The following is a 19,722-nucleotide window of genomic DNA, read 5'->3' on the forward strand; positions in this document are numbered from 1 at the left end:
GAGTGAAGGCCTGAGGAAAGCCTAGGTGGCATTGCATCTTCCAAAGGCCAAGCAGTGTAAAGTGAAGAATTGTGCTGTTTGCTCAAGCAGGATCTCACATCGAGTTTCTGCTAGAGGTAGAGAGACGGCAGTATGAGTTCGCAGAAGGAATACAGAGGAGACTGTGTTTCTCAGTGCAAGTCAGGTTTCAGCACTGTGGCCAAGTTGCGTGGCACGTAAGACAGTCTAGGATGGTGTTCTTGAGTTGTTTGCAAGCTGCGTCAACCTACATCTCCAAAGAAGAGAGCAGTGTGTTGCCCCAGTCTCAGCATGCATCGAAGTGTTCCAAAGCTCCTACAGGCTGTTTGTTGCTCAGCCAGCAAAGAGGAGACTTGGTGTACTCAGTGTAGTTGCATAGAAAACGGTGCGGACACGAGAGACCTAGGAGTCCTGAAAGGCATACTCACGTTCCATTAAAGCAGAACTACAGTGAAGGCCTCATGGAAACTGCTGCATGCCTAACCGGCCTGATGGAAAAATTGGCCCTTACACTGAGGGTAGTTGTCACCTTAAGGTTTCCCAGAACTACAAGGGGCTGTGGGATGAGATACTCCCCAAGAATTGCAAACACCCTGTTTCTTTGTCAAAAATAGTCTTTTCCTCCCAGAGTCGTGCCTGCAGTGAATACAAGCGGGGCAACCTCAGGGTTTCTCAAACAGCTCCGAGGCCGCAAGTATGCAGCTTCCCCACGGGGTAAAGACTGCTTTTCCAATCAGGGCCCCCTATTATAGTTGAAACCCAGCATAAGTACCTGCAGTGTTGGAGCCATGAAGCGGGACACACGTGACACATTAGGCCCTTCGCTGAAACAGTTTTCCTGTGCAGCATCTAAGTGTGGCATGTTCCCTAACCGAGTGAAGGCCCGAGGCAGGTCTAGTTGGCATTGCATCTTCCAAAGACCTACCAGTGTAAAGTGAAGAATTCTTCTGTTTGCTCAGGCTGGATCTCAGGTTGATTTTCTGCTTGAGGTAGAGAGATGGCAGTGTGAGTTCTCAGAAGAAATGCAGAGCAGAGTGTGTCTCTCAGTGCGGGTCAGGTTTCCACAATGACTTCAAGTTGCATGGCACATAAGACCGTCTAGGACTCTGTTCCTTAGCTCTTTTCAAGCTGTGTCAACCTAGGTCTCCAAAGAAGAGAGCAGTGTGTTGCTGTGCGCTCAGCATGCATCGAAGTGTTCCGATTCTCCTACACGCTGTTTGTGTACTCTCCTACACCCCAAGCAAGCAGAGAGGAGACTTGGGGGTACTCAGTATAGTTGCATAGAAAACGGTGCAGATGCGAGAGACCTAGGAGTCCTGAAAGGCATATTGGCATTCCATTAAAGGAGAACAACGACAAAGGCCTCAAGGAAACGGCTGCACACCTAGCCTGCCTGATGCACAAATTAGACCTTTCGCTGAGGCATGTGATCACCTTGCGGTTCCCCAGAAATACCGAGGGCTCAGGGTTGAGCTCCTCCTCAACAATGGCAATCACCCCAGTTTCTTTTTCGAAAATGCTCTTTTCTTCCCACAGGCATGCCTGCAGTGATAACAAGCGTGGCAACCTCACAGTTTCTCAAACTGCTCCAAGGACGCAAGTATCCAGCTTTCCAAAAGGTGAAAAGACAGCTTTTCCAATCAGGGCCCCCTATTATAGTTGAAACCCAGCATAAGTACCTGCAGTATCGGAGCCACGAAGCGAGACACACGCGACATATTGGGCCCTTCGCTGAATCAGTTTTACTGCGCAGGCGTCTAAGTGTGGCAAGTTCCCTAACCGAGTGAAGGCCCGAGGAAACCTGAGGTGGTGTTTCCTCTTCCAAAAGCCTACCAGTCTGAAGTGAAGAATTCTGCTGTATGCTCAGGCTGGATCTCATGTCGAGTTTCTGCCTGAGGTAGAGAGAGGGCAAGTATGAGTTCCCAGAAGGAACGCTGATCAGATGGTCTCTCTCAGTGTAGGTCAGATTTCGGCACTGAGGCCAAGTTGCATGGTATATAAGACGGGGTAGGACTCTGATCCTGAGCTATTTGAAAGCTGTGTAAACCTAGGTCTCCAAGGAAGAGAGCAGTGTGTTGCCCTGGGCTCTGTATGCAAGAAAATGTTCCAAAGGGCCTACATGCTGCTTGTTGCTCAGCCGGCAGAGAGGAGACTTCGGGTACTCAGTGTAGTTGCATGGAAAACAGTGTGGAGGCGAGAGACCTAGGAGTCCAGAAAAGCATACTCGCAAACCATTAAAGCAGAAAAACGACAAATTCCTCATAGAAAGTGCTTCAAGCCAAACTTGCCTGATGGAAAAATTGGACATTACACTGAGGGTAGTGTCCACCTTGTGGTTTCCTAGAACTACAAAGGGCCGTGGGATGAGCACCTCCACAACAATTGCAAGTACCCTGTTTCTTGGTGGAAAATACTCTTTTCCTCCCAGGGGCATGCCTACAGTGAATACAAGTGGGGCAACCTCAGGGTTTCTCAAACACTTCCCCGGCCGCAAGTATGCAGCTTTCCCAAGGGGAAAAGCCTGCTTTTCCAATCAGGGTCCCCTATCCTAGTTGACACCCAGCATAAATACCTGCAGTTTCGGAGCCATGAAGCGAGAACTATGCGAAATATTGGGCTCTTCCCTGAATCAATTTTACTACGCAGGAGTTCTGAGTGTGGCAAATTGCCTAACCGAGTGAAGGCCTGAAGAAGGCCTAGGTGGCATTCCATCTTCCTAAGGCCTACCAGTGTAAAGTGAAATATTGTGCTGTTTGCTCAGGATGGAGCTCACGTCGAGTTCCTGCTTGAGGTAGAGAGACGGCAGTATGTGTTCTCAGAAGGAATGCTGAGTAGAGTGTGTCTCTCAGTGTAGGTCAGGTTTCCGCAATGACTCCAGGATGTAGGGCACATAAGAACATCTACGAGTATGTTCTTGAGCTGTTTGCAAGTTGTGTCCACCTAGGTCTCCAAGTAGGCGAGCAGTGTTTCCCTGGACTCTGCATTCAAAGAAGTGCTCCGAAGGGCTTACACTCTGTTTGTTGCTCAGCAGAGCAACTGAGGTAGTCAGTGTAGGTGCATGGAAAACGGTGTGGACACGAGAGATCTAGGAGTCCTGAAAGGCATAGTGGCATTCCTTAAAGCAGAACAATGCTGAAGGCCTCATGGAAACTTCTGCATGGCTAACGGGCCTGATGGAAAAATTGGACCTTAGACTGAGGTCACCTTGTTGTTTCCCAGAACTACAGAGGGCTGCGGGATGATCTCCTCCCCAACAATTGCAAGCAAGCACCCTGTTTCTTTATCGAAAATACTTTTTTCCTCCCAGAGACGTGCCTGCAGTGAACACAAACCGAGTAACCTCAGGGTTTCTCAAACAGCTCTGAGGCCGCAAGTATCCAGTTTTCCCAAAGGGCAAAGCCTGCTTTTCCAATCAGGGCCCCTTATCAGAGTTGACAGCCAGCATAAGTACCTGCAGTTTCGGAGCCATGACGCGAGACACTCGCGACACATTGAGCCCTTTGCTGAACCAATTTTACTGTGCAGGAGTTCTGAATGTGGCTTATTGCCTAACCAAGTGAAGGCCAGAGGAAGGTCTAGGTGTTGCTGAATCTCTCAAAGGCTTATAAGTGTACAGTGATGAATTGTGCTGTTTGCTCAGACTGGACCTCACATCGAGTTTCTCTTTGAGTTAGACATCCGGCAGGTATGAGTTCCCAGAAGGAACGCTGAGTAAAGGGTGTCTCTTAGAGCAGGTCAGGTTTCCGTACTGAGTCAAGATTGCACGGCTGATTATACTGGCTAGGACTGTGTTCCAGAGCCCTTTGCAAGCTCTGTAAACCTAGGTCTCCAAGGAAAAGAGTAGTGTGTTGCCCTGGACTCTGCATGCAAAGAAGTGTTCCGAAGGGCTTACACGGCTGTTTGTTGCTCAGCAGGCAGAGAGGAGACTTGGGGTACTCAGTGTAGTTGCATGAGAAACGGTGTGGACGCGAGAGCCCACTGAGTCCTGAAAGGCATTCTCACGATCCATTTAAGTGGAACAATGACAAAGACCTCATGGATACTTCTGTACGCCCAACATGCCCAGTGGAAAAAGTGCACGGTATGCTGATCTTAGAGGTCACCTTGCAGGTTCCCAGAACGAATGGGGGCCGCGGGATTAGCTCCACTCAAAAATGGCAAGCACCCTATTTCTCTGCGTAAAATAGTCGTTCCCTCCACAGGCGTGCCTGCACTGAGTAGACGCTGGGTAATTATAGGGTTTTGCAAAGAGCTCCGAGGCTACAAAAATCCAGATTTCCAAAGGGGAAAGGACAGGTCCTCTAAGCAGGGACACCTATCCTAGTTAACAGCAAACATAAGTACATGCAGTAATGGAGCTACGAAGGGAGGCCAACGCGACACTCCAGGCACATAGCTGAATAAATTTCACTGCACAAGGGTCGAAGTGTGGCAAGTTCCCTAAACGAGTGAAGGCCTGAGGAAGGCCTCGTAAGGCACTGCACCTTCTAAAGGCTTAGCAGTGTAAATTGATGAGTTGAGCTCTTTGCTCAGGTTGGATCTCACCTCGACTTCCTGCTTGAGGTAGAGAGTGGGGAGGTATGAGTTCCCAGAAGGAACGTGTAGGAGAGGGTGTCTGTCAGTGTAAGTCACTTTTCCGCACTGAGTCCAAGTGGTCAAGCACATAGGACCGTGTAGGATTGTGTTCCAATACTCTTTGCAAGATGTGTCAACCTAGGTTTCTAAGGACAAGAACAGTGTGTCGCCTTGCACTCTGCATGCCAAGAAGTGTTCCTAAGGGCCTACACAGCTGTCTGTTGATCAGCATGCAGAGAGGACACTTGGGGTACTCAGTGTATTTGCACGGGAAACGGTGCGGATGCCAGAGCCCTAGGAGACCTGAAAGTCTACTCGTGTTCCATTTAAGCTGAACCACGACAAAGACCTCATGGAAACTGCTGCACGCAGAGCTTGCCAGGGGGAAAAATTGGTCCTTACGATGAGACTAGTGGTCGTCTTGTGGTTTCCCAGAACGAACGAGGGCTGTGAGATTAGCTCCCCCTAAGAATTGAAAGCACCTGATTTCTCTGGGCCAAATACTCGTTTCCCTCGCAAGCGTGCCTGCAGTGAATAGGAGCTGGGCAATTCCACACTTTTGCACACAGGTTCTAGGCCGCAAGAATCCAGCTTTCGAAAGGGGATAAGACTGCTTTTGTTCGCTGTTGGTAGCGGTCACCTTGCGATTTCCCAGAACGAACGTGGGCCACAGATTAGCTCCCCTCTGAAAGCGCAAGCACCCTTTTTGTCTGGGGAAACTACTGGTTTCCTCCCGAGGTGTGCCTGCAGTGAGTAGAAGCTGGGCATATTTAGGGATTCAGAAACAGCTCTGAGGCCACAAGTATCCAGATTTCCAAAGGGGGAAACGCTGGTTTTCTAAGCAGGGCCACCTAACCTAGTTAACACCCAACATAAGTACTTGCAGAATTGGAAATGCAAAGGGAGACCATCGCGACACACAGGGCCCTTGGCTAAACAAGTTTTATTGCACAGGCTTCTACGTGTGGCAAGATCCTTAACCGAGTAAAGGCCTGAGGAAAACCGAGTTGGCACTGCATATTCCAAGGGCCTGCCAGTGTAAAGTGAGGAATTGTGCTCTTTGCTCAGGTTGGATCTCACCTCGACTTCCTGCTTGAGGTAGAGGGCGGGGAGGTATGAGTTCCCAGAAGGAAGGCAGAGGAGAAGGTTTCTATAGGTGTAAGTCACTTTTCCGCACTGAGTCCAAGTGGCCCAGCACATGAGACCGTGTAGGACTGTGTTCCAGGGCTCTTTGCAAGCTATGTCAACCTAGGTTTCGAAGGAAGGGAATAGTGTGTCGCGTTGGACTCTGCATGCCAAGAAGTGTTCCGAAGGGCCTACACGGCTGTCTGTTGCTCAGCAGGCAGAGAGGAGACTTGGCGTACTCAGTGTAGTTGCACGGGACACAGTGCGGACGCGAGAGCCCTTTGCGTCCAGAAAGGCATCTTCGAGTTCCATGTATGCAGCACAATGACGAACACTTCATGGAAACTGCTGTATGCCCAACATGCCCGTCGGCAAAAGTGGAACTTACGGGGAGCCTAGTGGTCACCTTGCGGTTTCCAAGAAAGAACGAGGGCCACGGGATTAGCTCCCCCCAAGGATTGCAAGCACCCAGTTCCTCTGTGGAAATTACTGTTTTCCTCCCAAGGCGTTGCTGCACTGAATAGACGCTGGGCATTTTCAGGGTTTTGCACACAGCTCGGTTGCCGCAAGGAAGCCGCTTTCCAAACGGGAAGAGACTGCTTTTCTAAGCAGGGCCTCCTATGCAAGTTAACAGGCAACATAAGTACCTGCAGTCTTTGAGGTGCGAAGGCAGACACACGCGACACACTGGGCCCTTCGCTGAATCAATTTTAATGAGCAGGTGTCTAAGTGTCGCAAGTTCCATAACCGAGTGAAGGCCTCAGCAAGACATTGTTGGCACTGCCTCTTCCAGAGGCCTACCAGTGTAAAGTGCTGAATTGTGGTCTTTGACCTGCTTGGGTGTCACATCCACATCCTGCATGATGTAGAGGGCCAGCAGTTATGATTTCCCAGAATAAACGCTGGTCAGAGGGTGTCTCTCATGGCACGTCACTGTTCTGCAGTGAGTCAACTTTGCCCAGCCCATTAGACCAGCTGGCAATATGTTCCGGAGGTGTTTGTAAGCTGTGTCAACCTGGTTCTACAATGAAGGTAGCAGTGTGTCGCCCTGGATTCTGCATGCCAAGAAGTGTTCCAAAGGGCCTACACGGCTGTCTGTTGATCAGCATGCAGAGAGGACACTTGGGGTACTCAGTGTATTTGCACGGGAAACGGTGCGGATGTGAGACCCTAGGAGACCTGAAAGGTCTACTCGTGTTCCAATTAAGCTGAACCATAACAAAGACCTCATGGAAACTGCTGCACGCAGAGCTTGCCAGGAGGAAAAATTGGTCCTTACGATGAGACTAGTGGTCGTCTTGTGGTTTCCCAGAACGAACGAGGGCTGTGGGATTAGCTCCCCCTAAGATTTGAAAGCACCTGATTTCTCTGGGCCAAACACTCGTTTCCCTCGCAAGCGTGCCTGCAGTGAATAGGAGCTGGGCAATTCCACACTTTTGCACACAGGTTCTAGGCAGCAAGAATCCAGCTTTCGAAAGGGGATAAGACTGCTTTTGTTCGCTGATGCTAGCGGTCACCTTGCGATTTCCCAGAACGAACGTGGGCCACAGATTAGCTCCCCCCTGAAAGCGCAAGCACCCTTTTGGTCTGGGGAACCTACTGGTTTCCTCCCGAGGTGTGCCTGCAGTGAGTAGACGCTGGGCATATTTAGGGATTCAGAAACAGCTCCAAGGCCACAAGTATCCAGATTTCAAAGGGGGAAACGCTGGTTTTCTAAGCAGGGCCACCTAACCTACTTAACACCCAACATAAGTACTTGCAGAATTGGAGCTGCAAAGGGAGACCATTGCGACACACAGGGTCCTTGGCTAAACAAGTTTCATTGCACAGGCTTCTACGTGTGGTAAGATCCTTAACCGAGTGAAGGCCTGAGGAAAACCGAGTTTTCACTGCATATTCCAAGGACCTGCCAGTGTAAAGAGAGGAATTGGGCTCTTTCCTCAGGTTGGATCTCACCACGACTTCCTGCTTGAGGTAGAGGACGGGGAGGTATGAGTTCCCAGAAGGAAGGCAGAGGAGAAGGTTTCTTTCGGTGTAAGTCACTTTTCCGCACTGAGTTTAAGTGGCCCAGCACATGAGACCGTGTAGGACTGTGTTCCAGTGCTCTTTGCAAGCTATGTCAACCTAGGTTTCAAAGGAAGAGAACACTGTGTCGCGTTGGACTCTGCATGCCAAGAAGTGTTCCGAAGGGCCTACACGGCTGTCTGTTGATCAGCATGCAGAGAGGACACTTGGGGTACTCAGTGTATTTGCACGGGAAACGGTGCGGATGCCAGAGCCCTAGGAGACCTGAAACGTCTACTCGTGTTCCATTTAAGCTGAACCACGACAAAGACCTCATGGAAACTGCTGCACGCAGAGCTTGCCAGGGGGAAAAATTGGTCCTTACGATGAGACTAGTGCTCGTCTTGTGGTTTCCCAGAACGAACGAGGGCTGTGGGATTAGCTCCCCCTAAGAATTGAAAGCACCTGATTTCTCTGGGCCAAATACTCGTTTCCCTCGCAAGCATGCCTGCAGTGAATAGGAGCTGGGCAATTCCAAACTTTTGCACACAGGTTCTAGGCCGCAAGTATCCAGCTTTCCAAAGGGGATAAGAATGCTTTTGTTGTCTGATGCTAGCGGTCACCTTGCGATTTCCCAGAAAGAACGTGGGCCACAGATTAGCTCCCCTCTGAAAGCGCAAGCACCCTTTTTTTCTGGGGAACCTACTGCTTTCCTCCCGAGGTGTGCCTGCAGTGAGTAGAAGCTGGGCATATTTAGGGATTCAGAAACAGCTCCGAGGCCACAAGTTTCCAGATTTAAAAAGGGGGAAACGCTGGTTTTCTAAGCAGGGCCACCTAACCTACTTAACACCCAACATAAGTACTTGCAGAATTGGAACTGCAAAGGGAGACCATCGCGACACACAGGGCCCTTGCCTAAACAAGTTTTATTGCACAGGCTTCTACGTGTGGCAAGATCCTTAACCGAGTGAAGGCCTGAGGAAAACCGAGTTGGCACTGCATATTCCAAGGACCTGCCTGTGTAAAGAGAGGAATTGTGCTCTTTGCTCAGGTTGGATCTCACCTCGACTTCCTGCTTGAGGTAGAGGGCGGGGAGGTATGAGTTCCCAGAAGGAAGGCAGAGGAGAAGGTATCTTTCGGTGTAAGTCACTTTTCCGCAGTGAGTTTAAGTGGCCCAGCCCATGAGACCGTGTAGGACTGTGTTCCAGTGCTCTTTGCAAGCTATGTCAACCTAGATTTCGAAGGAAGAGAACACTGTGTCGCGTTGGACTCTGCATGCCAAGAAGTGTTCCGAAGGGCCTACACGGCTGTCTGTTGCTCAGCAGGCAGAGAGGAGACTTGGCTTACTCAGTGTAGTTGCACGGGACACAGTGCGGACGCGAGAGCCCATTGCTTCGTGAAAGGCATCCTCGAGTTCCATGTCTGCAGCCCAACGACGAACACTTCATGGAAACTGCTGTATGCCCAACATGCCCGTTGGCACAAGTAGAACTTACGGGGAGCCTAGTGGTCACCTTGGGGTTGCCCCGAAAGAACGAGGGCCGCGGGATTAGCTCTCCCCAAGGATTGCAAGCACCCAGTTCCTCGGTGGAAATTAGTGTTTTCCTCCCAAGGCGTTGCTGCAGTGAATAGACGCTGGGCCTTTTCAGGGTTTTGCACACAGCTCTGTTGCCGCAAGGATGCCGCTTTCCAAACGGGAAGAGACTGCTTTTCTAAGCAGGGCCTCCTATGCTAGTTAACAGGCAACATAAGTACCTGCAGTCTTTGAGGTGCGAAGCCAGACACACGCGACACACTGGGCCCTCCGCTGAATCAATTTTAATGAGCAGGTGTCTAAGTGTCGCAAGTTCCGTAACCGATAGGAGGCCAGAGGAAGGCCTTTTTGGCACTGCCTCTTCCAGAGGCCTACCACTGTAAAGTGGTGAATTGTGGTATTTGACCAGGTTGGATGTCACATCCACTTCCTGCATGATGTAGAGGGCCGGCAGGTATGAGTTCCCAGAAGGAACGCTTGCAGAGGGTGTCTCTCATGGCACGTCACTCTTCTGCACTTAGTCAACGTTGCCCAGCCAATTAGACCGGCTGGGAATATATTCCCGAAGTGTTTGTAAGCTGTGTCAACCCGGTTCTCCGAGGAAGGGAGCAGTGTGTCGCCCTGGATTCTGCATGCCAAGAAGTGTTCCGAGGGGCCTACACGGCTGTCTGTTGATCAGCATGCAGAGAGGACACTTGGGGTACTCAGTGTATTTGCACGGGAAACGGTGCGGATGCCAGAGCCCTAGGAGACCTGAAACGTCTACTCGTGTTCCATTTAAGCTGAACCACGACAAAGACCTCATGGAAACTGCTGCACGCAGAGCTTGCCAGGGGGAAAAATTGGTCCTTACGATGAGACTAGTGGTCGTCTTGTGGTTTCCCAGAACGAACGAGGGCTGTGGGATTAGCTCCCCCTAAGAATTGAAAGCACCTGATTTCTCTGGGCCAAATACTCGTTTCCCTCTCAAGCGTGCCTGCAGTGAATAGGAGCTGGGCAATTCCACACTTTTGCACACAGGTTCTAGGCCGCAAGAATCCAGGTTTCAAAAGGGGATAAGTCTGCTTTTGTTCGCTGATGCTAGCGGTCACCTAGCGATTACCCAGAACGAACGTGGGACACAGATTAGCTCCCCTTTAAAAGCGCAAGCACCCTATTTGTCTGGGGAACCTACTGGTTTCCTCCCGAGGTGTGCCTGCAGTCAGTAGAAGCTGGGCATATTTAGGGATTCAGAAACAGCTCCGAGGCCACAAGTATCCAGATTTCCAAAGGGGGAAACGCTGGTTTTCTAAGCAGGGCCACCTAACCTAGTTAACACCCAACATAAGTACTTGCAGAATTGGAACTGCAAAGGGAGACTACCGCGACACACTGGGCCCTTTGCTAAACAAGTTTTATTACACAGGCTTCTACGTGTGGCCAGATCCTTAACCGAGTGAAGGCCTGAGGAAAACCGAGTTGGCACTGCATATTCCAAGGGCCTGCCAGTGTAAAGTGAGGAATTGTGCTCTTTGCTCAGGTTGGATCTCACCTCGACTTCCTGCTTGAGATAGAGGGCTGGGAGGTATGAGTTCCCAGAAGGAAGGCAGAGGAGAAGGTTTCTATAGGTGTAAGTCACTTTTCCGCACTGAGTCCAAGTGGCCCAGCACATGAGACCGTGTAGGACTGTGTTCCAGGGCTCTTTGCAAGCTATGTCAACCTCGGTTTGGAAGGAAGGGAACAGTGTGTCTCGTTGGACTCTGCATGCCAAGAAGTGTTCTGAAGGGCCTACACGGCTGTCTCTTGCTCAGCAGGCAGAGAGGAGACTTGGCGTACTCAGTGTAGTTGCACGGGACACAGTGCGGACATGAGAGCCCATTGCGTCCTGAAAGGCATCCTCGGGTTCCATGTATGCAGCACAATGACGAACACTTCATGGAAACTGCTGTATGCCCAACATGCCCGTTGGCAAAAGTGGAACTTACGGGGAGCCTAGTGGTTACCTTGATGTTTCCCGAAAAGAACGAAGGCCACGGGATTAGCTCCCCCCAAGGATTGCAAGCACCCAGTTCCTCTGTGGAAATTAGTGTTTTCCTCCCAAGGCGTTGCTGCACTGAATAGACGCTGGGCCTTTTCAGGGTTTTGAACACAGCTCTGTTGCCGCAGGGATTCCGCTTTCCAAACGTGAAGAGACGGCTTTTCTAAGCAAGGCCTCCTATGCTAGTTAAGAGGCAACATAAGTACCTGCAGTCTTTGAGGTGCGAAGGCAGACACATGCAACACACTGGGCCCTTCGCTGAATCAATTTTAATGAGCAGGTTTCTAAATGTTGCAAGCTCCCTAAACGATAGGAGGCAGGGGAAGGCCTTTTTGGCACTGCCTCTTCCAGAGGCCTACCACTGTAAAGTGGTGAATTGTGGTCTTTGACCAGGTTGGGTGTCACATCCACATCCTGAATGATGTAGAGGGCCAGCAGTTATGAGTTCCCAGAAGAAATGCTGGGCAGAGGGTGTCTCTCATGGCACGTCACGGTTCTGCAGTGAGTCAACTTTGCCCAGCCCATTAGAGCAGCTGGCAATATGTTCCGGAGGTGTTTGTAAGCTGTGTCAACCTGGTTCTACAATGAAGGGAGCAGTGTGTCGCCCTGGATTCTGCATGCCAAGAAGTGTTCCGAAGGGCCTACACGGCTGTCTGTTGATCAGCATGCAGAGAGGACACTTGGGGTACTCAGTTTATTTGCACGGGAAACGTTGCGGATGTGAGACCCTAGGAGACCTGAAAGGTCTACTCGTGTTCCAATTAAGCTGAACCACGACAAAGACCTCATTGAAACTGCTGCACGCAGAGCTTGCCAGGGGCAAAAATTGGTCCTTACGATGAGACTAGTGGTCGTCTTGTGGTTTCCCAGAACGAACGAGGGCTGTGGGATTAGCTCCCCCTAAGAATTGAAAGCACCTGATTTCTCTGGGCCAAATACTCGTTTCCCTCGCAAGCGTGCCTGCAGTGAATAGGAGCTGGGCAATTCCACACTTTTGCATACAGGTTCTAGGCCGCAAGAATCCAGCTTTCGAAAGGGGATAAGTCTGCTTTTGTTCGCTGATGCTAGCGGTCACCTTGCGATTTCCCAGAACGAACGTGGGTCACAGATTAGCTCCCCTCTGAAAGCGCAAGCACCCTTTTTGTCTGGGGAACCTACAGGTTTCCTCAGGAGGTGTGCCTGCAGTGAGTAGAAGCTGGGCATATGTAGGGATTCAGAAACAGCTCCGAGGCCACAAGTATCCAGATTTCCAAAGGGGGAAACGCTGGTTTTCTAAGCAGGGCCACCTAACCTAGTTAACACCCAACATAAGTACTTGCAGATTTGGCACTGCAAAGGGAGATCATTGCGACACACTGGGCCCTTGGCTAAACAAGTTTTATTGCACAAGCTTCTACGTGTGGCAAGATCCTTAACCGAGTGAAGGCATGAGGAAAACCGAGTTGGCACTTCATATTTCAAGGGCCTGCCAGTGTAAAGTGAGGAATTGTGCTCTTTGCTCAGGTTGGATCTCACCTCGACTTCCTGCTTGAGGTAGAGGGCGGGGAGGTATGAGTTCCCAGAAGGAAGGCAGAGGAGAAGGTTTCTCTAGGTGTAAGTCACTTTTCCGCACTGAGTCCAAGTGGCACAGCACATGAGACCGTGTAGGACTGTGTTCCAGGGCTCTTTGCAAGCTATGTCAAACTAGGTTTGGAAGGAAGAGAACAGTGTGTCGCGTTGGACTCTGCATGCCAAGAAGTGTTCTGAAGGGCCTACACGGCTGTCTGTTGCTCAGTAGGCAGAGAGGAGACTTGGCGTACTCAGTGTAGTTGCACGGGACACAGTGCGGACGCAAGAGCCCATTGCGTCCTGAAAGGCATCCTCGAGTTCCATGTATGCAGCACAACGACGAACACTTCATGAATACTGCTGTATGCCCAACATGCCCGTTGGCAAAAGTGGAACTTACGGGGACCTAGTGGTCACCTTGCTGTTTCCCCGAAAGAACGAGGGCCGCGGGATTAGCTCCGCCCAAGGATTGCAAGCACCCAGTTCCTCTGTGGAAATTAGTGTTTTCCTCCCAAGGCGTTGCTGCGCTGAACAGACGCTGGGCCTTTTCAGGGTTTTGCACACAGCTCTGTTGCCGCAAGGATGCAGCTTTCCAAACGGGAAGAGACTGCTTTCCTAACAAGGGCCTCCTATGCAAGTTAACAGGCAACATAAGTACCTGCAGTCTTTGAGGTGCGAAGGCAGACACACGCGACACACTGGGCCCTTCGCTGAATCAATTTTAATGAGCAGGTGTCTAAGTGTCGCAAGTTCCCTAACCGATAGAAGGCGTGAGGAAGGCCTTTTTGGCACTGCCTCTTCCAGAGGCCTACGACTGTAAAGTGTTGAATTGTGTTCTTTGACCAGGTTGGATGTCACATCCACTTCCTCCATGATGTAGAGGGGCGGCAGGTATGAGTTCCCAGAAGGAACGCTTGCAAAGGGTGTCTCTCATGGCACGTCACTCTTCTGCACTGAGTCAAAGTTGCCCAGCCCATTAGACCGGCTGGGAATATATTCCCGAGGTGTTTGTAAGCTGTGTCAACCTGGTTCTCCGAGGAAGAGAGCAGTGTGTCGTCCTGGATTCTGCATGCCAAGAAGTGTTCCGAGGGGCCTACACGGCTGTCTGTTGATCAGCATGCAGAGAGGACACTTGGGGTACTCAGTGTATTTGCACGGGAAACGGTGCGGATGCCAGAGCCCTAGGAGACCTGAAACGTCTACTCGTGTTCCATTTAAGCTGAACCACGACAAAGACCTCATGGAAACTGCTGCACGCAGAGCTTGCCAGGGGGAAAAATTGGTCCTTACGATGAGACTAGTGGTCGTCTTGTGGTTTCCCAGAACGAACGAGGGCTGTGGGATTAGCTCCCCCTAAGAATTGAAAGCACCTGATTTCTCTGGGCCAAATACTCGTTTCCCTCGCAAGCGTGCCTGCAGTGAATAGGAGCTGGGCAATTCCACACTTTTGCACACAGGTTCTAGGCCGCAAGAATCCAGGTTTCAAAAGGGGATAAGTCTGCTTTTGTTCGCTGATGCTAGCGGTCACCTAGCGATTACCCAGAACGAACGTGGGACACAGATTAGCTCCCCTTTAAAAGCGCAAGCACCCTATTTGTCTGGGGAACCTACTGGTTTCCTCCCGAGGTGTGCCTGCAGTCAGTAGAAGCTGGGCATATTTAGGGATTCAGAAACAGCTCCGAGGCCACAAGTATCCAGATTTCCAAAGGGGGAAACGCTGGTTTTCTAAGCAGGGCCACCTAACCTAGTTAACACCCAACATAAGTACTTGCAGAATTGGAACTGCAAAGGGAGACTACCGCGACACACTGGGCCCTTTGCTAAACAAGTTTTATTACACAGGCTTCTACGTGTGGCCAGATCCTTAACCGAGTGAAGGCCTGAGGAAAACCGAGTTGGCACTGCATATTCCAAGGGCCTGCCAGTGTAAAGTGAGGAATTGTGCTCTTTGCTCAGGTTGGATCTCACCTCGACTTCCTGCTTGAGATAGAGGGCTGGGAGGTATGAGTTCCCAGAAGGAAGGCAGAGGAGAAGGTTTCTATAGGTGTAAGTCACTTTTCCGCACTGAGTCCAAGTGGCCCAGCACATGAGACCGTGTAGGACTGTGTTCCAGGGCTCTTTGCAAGCTATGTCAACCTCGGTTTGGAAGGAAGGGAACAGTGTGTCTCGTTGGACTCTGCATGCCAAGAAGTGTTCTGAAGGGCCTACACGGCTGTCTCTTGCTCAGCAGGCAGAGAGGAGACTTGGCGTACTCAGTGTAGTTGCACGGGACACAGTGCGGACATGAGAGCCCATTGCGTCCTGAAAGGCATCCTCGGGTTCCATGTATGCAGCACAATGACGAACACTTCATGGAAACTGCTGTATGCCCAACATGCCCGTTGGCAAAAGTGGAACTTACGGGGAGCCTAGTGGTTACCTTGATGTTTCCCGAAAAGAACGAAGGCCACGGGATTAGCTCCCCCCAAGGATTGCAAGCACCCAGTTCCTCGGTGGAAATTAGTGTTTTCCTCCCAAGGCGTTGCTGCACTGAATAGACGCTGGGCCTTTTCAGGGTTTTGAACACAGCTCTGTTGCCGCAGGGATTCCGCTTTCCAAACGTGAAGAGACGGCTTTTCTAAGCAAGGCCTCCTATGCTAGTTAAGAGGCAACATAAGTACCTGCAGTCTTTGAGGTGCGAAGGCAGACACATGCAACACACTGGGCCCTTCGCTGAATCAATTTTAATGAGCAGGTTTCTAAATGTTGCAAGCTCCCTAAACGATAGGAGGCAGGGGAAGGCCTTTTTGGCACTGCCTCTTCCAGAGGCCTACCACTGTAAAGTGGTGAATTGTGGTCTTTGACCAGGTTGGGTGTCACATCCACATCCTGAATGATGTAGAGGGCCAGCAGTTATGAGTTCCCAGAAGAAATGCTGGGCAGAGGGTGTCTCTCATGGCACGTCACGGTTCTGCAGTGAGTCAACTTTGCCCAGCCCATTAGAGCAGCTGGCAATATGTTCCGGAGGTGTTTGTAAGCTGTGTCAACCTGGTTCTACAATGAAGGGAGCAGTGTGTCGCCCTGGATTCTGCATGCCAAGAAGTGTTCCGAAGGGCCTACACGGCTGTCTGTTGATCAGCATGCAGAGAGGACACTTGGGGTACTCAGTTTATTTGCACGGGAAACGTTGCGGATGTGAGACCCTAGGAGACCTGAAAGGTCTACTCGTGTTCCAATTAAGCTGAACCACGACAAAGACCTCATTGAAACTGCTGCACGCAGAGCTTGCCAGGGGCAAAAATTGGTCCTTACGATGAGACTAGTGGTCGTCTTGTGGTTTCCCAGAACGAACGAGGGCTGTGGGATTAGCTCCCCCTAAGAATTGAAAGCACCTGATTTCTCTGGGCCAAATACTCGTTTCCCTCGCAAGCGTGCCTGCAGTGAATAGGAGCTGGGCAATTCCACACTTTTGCATACAGGTTCTAGGCCGCAAGAATCCAGCTTTCGAAAGGGGATAAGTCTGCTTTTGTTCGCTGATGCTAGCGGTCACCTTGCGATTTCCCAGAACGAACGTGGGTCACAGATTAGCTCCCCTCTGAAAGCGCAAGCACCCTTTTTGTCTGGGGAACCTACAGGTTTCCTCAGGAGGTGTGCCTGCAGTGAGTAGAAGCTGGGCATATGTAGGGATTCAGAAACAGCTCCGAGGCCACAAGTATCCAGATTTCCAAAGGGGGAAACGCTGGTTTTCTAAGCAGGGCCACCTAACCTAGTTAACACCCAACATAAGTACTTGCAGATTTGGAACTGCAAAGGGAGATCATTGCGACACACTGGGCCCTTGGCTAAACAAGTTTTATTGCACAGGCTTCTACGTGTGGCAAGATCCTTAACCGAGTGAAGGCATGAGGAAAACCGAGTTGGCACTTCATATTTCAAGGGCCTGCCAGTGTAAAGTGAGGAATTGTGCTCTTTGCTCAGGTTGGATCTCACCTCGACTTCCTGCTTGAGGTAGAGGGCGGGGAGGTATGAGTTCCCAGAAGGAAGGCAGAGGAGAAGGTTTCTCTAGGTGTAAGTCACTTTTCCGCACTGAGTCCAAGTGGCACAGCACATGAGACCGTGTAGGACTGTGTTCCAGGGCTCTTTGCAAGCTATGTCAAACTAGGTTTGGAAGGAAGAGAACAGTGTGTCGCGTTGGACTCTGCATGCCAAGAAGTGTTCTGAAGGGCCTACACGGCTGTCTGTTGCTCAGTAGGCAGAGAGGAGACTTGGCGTACTCAGTGTAGTTGCACGGGACACAGTGCGGACGCAAGAGCCCATTGCGTCCTGAAAGGCATCCTCGAGTTCCATGTATGCAGCACAACGACGAACACTTCATGAATACTGCTGTATGCCCAACATGCCCGTTGGCAAAAGTGGAACTTACGGGGACCTAGTGGTCACCTTGCTGTTTCCCCGAAAGAACGAGGGCCGCGGGATTAGCTCCGCCCAAGGATTGCAAGCACCCAGTTCCTCTGTGGAAATTAGTGTTTTCCTCCCAAGGCGTTGCTGTGCTGAACAGACGCTGGGCCTTTTCAGGGTTTTGCACACAGCTCTGTTGCCGCAAGGATGCAGCTTTCCAAACGGGAAGAGACTGCTTTCCTAACAAGGGCCTCCTATGCAAGTTAACAGGCAACATAAGTACCTGCAGTCTTTGAGGTGCGAAGGCAGACACACGCGACACACTGGGCCCTTCGCTGAATCAATTTTAATGAGCAGGTGTCTAAGTGTCGCAAGTTCCCTAACCGATAGAAGGCGTGAGGAAGGCCTTTTTGGCACTGCCTCTTCCAGAGGCCTACGACTGTAAAGTGTTGAATTGTGTTCTTTGACCAGGTTGGATGTCACATCCACTTCCTCCATGATGTAGAGGGGCGGCAGGTATGAGTTCCCAGAAGGAACGCTTGCAAAGGGTGTCTCTCATGGCACGTCACTCTTCTGCACTGAGTCAAAGTTGTCCAGCCCATTAGACCGGCTGGGAATATATTCCCGAGGTGTTTGTAAGCTGTGTCAACCTGGTTCTCCGAGGAAGAGAGCAGTGTGTCGTCCTGGATTCTGCATGCCAAGAAGTGTTCCGAGGGGCCTACACGGCTGTCTGTTGATCAGCATGCAGAGAGGACACTTGGGGTACTCAGTGTATTTGCACGGGAAACGGTGCGGATGCCAGAGCCCTAGGAGACCTGAAACGTCTACTCGTGTTCCATTTAAGCTGAACCACGACAAAGACCTCATGGAAACTGCTGCACGCAGAGCTTGCCAGGGGGAAAAATTGGTCCTTACGATGAGACTAGTGGTCGTCTTGTGGTTTCCCAGAACGAACGAGGGCTGTGGGATTAGCTCCCCCTAAGAATTGAAAGCACCTGATTTCTCTGGGCCAAATACTCGTTTCCCTCGCAAGCGTGCCTGCAGTGAATAGGAGCTGGGCAATTCCACACTTTTGCACACAGGTTCTAGGCCGCAAGAATCCAGGTTTCAAAAGGGGATAAGTCTGCTTTTGTTCGCTGATGCTAGCGGTCACCTTGCGATTACCCAGAACGAACGTGGGACACAGATTAGCTCCCCTTTAAAAGCGCAAGCACCCTATTTGTCTGGGGAACCTACTGGTTTCCTCCCGAGGTGTGCCTGCAGTCAGTAGAAGCTGGGCATATTTAGGGATTCAGAAACAGCTCCGAGGCCACAAGTATCCAGATTTCCAAAGGGGGAAACGCTGGTTTTCTAAGCAGGGCCACCTAACCTAGTTAACACCCAACATAAGTACTTGCAGAATTGGAACTGCAAAGGGAGACTACCGCGACACACTGGGCCCTTTGCTAAACAAGTTTTATTACACAGGCTTCTACGTGTGGCCAGATCCTTAACCGAGTGAAGGCCTGAGGAAAACCGAGTTGGCACTGCATATTCCAAGGGCCTGCCAGTGTAAAGTGAGGAATTGTGCTCTTTGCTCAGGTTGGATCTCACCTCGACTTCCTGCTTGAGATAGAGGGCTGGGAGGTATGAGTTCCCAGAAGGAAGGCAGAGGAGAAGGTTTCTATAGGTGTAAGTCACTTTTCCGCACTGAGTCCAAGTGGCCCAGCACATGAGACCGTGTAGGACTGTGTTCCAGGGCTCTTTGCAAGCTATGTCAACCTCGGTTTGGAAGGAAGGGAACAGTGTGTCTCGTTGGACTCTGCATGCCAAGAAGTGTTCTGAAGGGCCTACACGGCTGTCTCTTGCTCAGCAGGCAGAGAGGAGACTTGGCGTACTCAGTGTAGTTGCACGGGACACAGTGCGGACATGAGAGCCCATTGCGTCCTGAAAGGCATCCTCGGGTTCCATGTATGCAGCACAATGACGAACACTTCATGGAAACTGCTGTATGCCCAACATGCCCGTTGGCAAAAGTGGAACTTACGGGGAGCCTAGTGGTTACCTTGATGTTTCCCGAAAAGAACGAAGGCCACGGGATTAGCTCCCCCCAAGGATTGCAAGCACCCAGTTCCTCGGTGGAAATTAGTGTTTTCCTCCCAAGGCGTTGCTGCACTGAATAGACGCTGGGCCTTTTCAGGGTTTTGAACACAGCTCTGTTGCCGCAGGGATTCCGCTTTCCAAACGTGAAGAGACGGCTTTTCTAAGCAAGGCCTCCTATGCTAGTTAAGAGGCAACATAAGTACCTGCAGTCTTTGAGGTGCGAAGGCAGACACATGCAACACACTGGGCCCTTCGCTGAATCAATTTTAATGAGCAGGTTTCTAAATGTTGCAAGCTCCCTAAACGATAGGAGGCAGGGGAAGGCCTTTTTGGCACTGCCTCTTCCAGAGGCCTACCACTGTAAAGTGGTGAATTGTGGTCTTTGACCAGGTTGGGTGTCACATCCACATCCTGAATGATGTAGAGGGCCAGCAGTTATGAG

The sequence above is a fragment of the Eschrichtius robustus genome, chromosome 5 (genome assembly GCF_028021215.1).
Source record: "Eschrichtius robustus isolate mEscRob2 chromosome 5, mEscRob2.pri, whole genome shotgun sequence".
Classification (NCBI taxonomy): domain Eukaryota; kingdom Metazoa; phylum Chordata; class Mammalia; order Artiodactyla; family Eschrichtiidae; genus Eschrichtius; species Eschrichtius robustus.